This window comes from Eptatretus burgeri, chromosome 3, assembly GCF_056783735.1.
Source record: "Eptatretus burgeri isolate ZD-2024b chromosome 3, Ebu_testis_v1, whole genome shotgun sequence".
NCBI classification, from domain to species: Eukaryota; Metazoa; Chordata; class Myxini; order Myxiniformes; family Myxinidae; genus Eptatretus; species Eptatretus burgeri.
This window is the reverse complement of record NC_140963.1, coordinates 95,186,917-95,189,038: the sequence shown is the minus strand read 5'-3', so window position 1 is coordinate 95,189,038 and position 2,122 is coordinate 95,186,917. Positions and strand designations below refer to the sequence as shown.

The 2,122-nt window shown below is 38.5% G+C and overlaps 1 long non-coding RNA gene across 1 annotated transcript; it reads right to left on the bottom strand.

The window, feature by feature from the left end:
• Nucleotides 1-478: 478 nt before the first annotated feature.
• LOC147030486 (uncharacterized) lies at nucleotides 479-1,031 on the bottom strand. Its single transcript, XR_015055782.1, has 3 exons — nucleotides 873-1,031; nucleotides 611-775; nucleotides 479-513 (listed from the first exon to the last, which is right to left on the bottom strand). It is a non-coding gene; the product is annotated as an uncharacterized LOC147030486 (long non-coding RNA).
• Between the last annotated feature and the right edge of the window lie 1,091 nt (nucleotides 1,032-2,122).

Genomic DNA, 2,122 nt, shown 5'->3' with positions numbered 1-2,122 from the left:
GAGTCTCCAAGGTAGGCCCCATATTTAGAACCATCTTGGCAGAACCCTTTTCCTGAGTCTCCAAGGTAGTTATTTAAACCATCAAGGCAGAACTCATTTACTGATTTTTTCAAAATTTGTGAGTCTCCAAGGTAGGCCCCATATTTAGAACCATCTTGGCAGAACCCTTTTCCTGAGTCTCCAAGGTAGTTATTTAAACCATCAAGGCAGAACTCATTTACTGATTTTTTCAAAATTTGTGAGTCTCAAGGTAAAACTTGTATTGTAGCTCATCAAGCTATTACTTGTTCAGTGGGAATTCTCTTGGTAACTTACAATGAGTACTTTTGCTGTAAAACTCTTTTTCAGGATTTTGCTGGTCTCAAGGTATAACTCTTTGGTTGGGTCATCAAGGACGAACTCGTTCTGTATGGGTCTTGGTCGCTCATAAGGTCTTCAACCAAGCCAACAATTTTCGCCCCAAGTTGTAAAGCAAAAAGCAGTATTTTCATTTCGTATTTCATACACAATTTCCTGTGAGAGAAAATAATAATGTATTAATTAAGTTATTTAATTATTAAATGAGTATGCTTCAATCAAAGTTTGAAAATAGGAAAATAAAAAATCTTACCTCAATAGATAAGAGGTTTGAATCCAGTTCATCAACTTGAAGGTTTAGTTCCATAGAAGACAGAGAGTTCCAAGGAACACCAAAGTCATCCCACTCAAGGTCTTCAACCAAGCCAACAATTTCCCCCCAAGTTGTAGCAAAAGCAGTATTTTCAGATACAATTTCCTGTGAGAGAAAATAATAATGTATTAATTAAGTTATTTAATTATTAAATGAGTATGCTTCAATCAAAGTTTGAAAATAGGAAAATAAAAAATCTTACCTCAATAGATAAGAGGTTTGAATCCAGTTCATCAACTTGAAGGTTTAGTTCCATAGAAGACAGAGAGTTTGAGACAAGCACACAGAACACCATTGCCAGCAAGAACAAATGTTTAAAATGGAGCCTGGGTTTGAAGCTTTTATAGAGAAAGACTGGTGGGTGTGGTTTTGAAAAATTTCCCTGGGCAAGCCTAGGCAAGCCTTCATTGGGAAATTTTTCAAAACCATAACATCCTGTAATTTTCTAGTGATTTCTTTGTGAGTCAGAGATGAACTGGAAAATGATGTAAGAGTGGGCGGGCTTAGCAAAAGTAGGCGGAGCTTAGGAAAAGTGGGCGTGGCTTAGAAAAAATACCTTATGAAAAGTGGGCGTGAGCTTAGCAAAAGTGGGCGGGGCTTAGGAAAAGTGGGCGTGGCTTAGAAAAAATACCTTATGAAAAGTGGGCGGAGCTTAGCAAAAGTGGGCGGAGCTTAGGAAAAGTGGGCGTGGCTTAGAAAAAATACCTTATGAAAAGTGGGCGGAGCTTAGCAAAAGTGGGCGGAGCTTAGGAAAAGTGGGCGTGGCTTAGAAAAATTACCTTATGAAAAGTGGGCGGGGCTTAACAAAAGTGGGCGGGGCTTAAAGAAAAGTGGGCGGGGCTTAACAAAAGTGGGCGGGGCTTAAAGAAAAGTGGGCGGGGCTTAACAAAAAATAACCTGTGGCTCAGGAGGTGGTCAAACAAGAGCATTAAGAGAAGTTTATCATTTCGTAATGGCACAAATGGGGTATCTTAAAAAATATAAAGATTCAAATGTTTTGTTTGTCAATATTTTAGATGGGGATTATTGTGCAAAGAAAATTAAACTATTGAAGGAATTTGAGAATGAACAAATCTTTATAGGTTCAATGAGTGAGCTGTTCAACCTCCAGGTTAAAAGGGGAGACAAATAAATATACCTTGGGATAAAAAGGGGGTTTATTTTTAGGGAAAAAAATTATGAATCGCTGAAAATCCCCCATTCATTTACATGGGGAAAAGTGAGCCAGAATCAGTATTCTTACCCTACTTACAAGGTTATCCAAGGACATCAAGCTCCGAGCATAGCCAATTTTAAAGTAAAATATTGCAGCTTGAAGACCTGCAAAGCCTTTTTCGTTTCAGCAAGTGGCATATAAATTAAAATTTGGTCTCCACAAAATTGCTTAAGCCTCGCCTGAAGTACCAGACGCGCAAAATATGCTGGAGTGGGCTGTCTGATTCGCAAAACGGA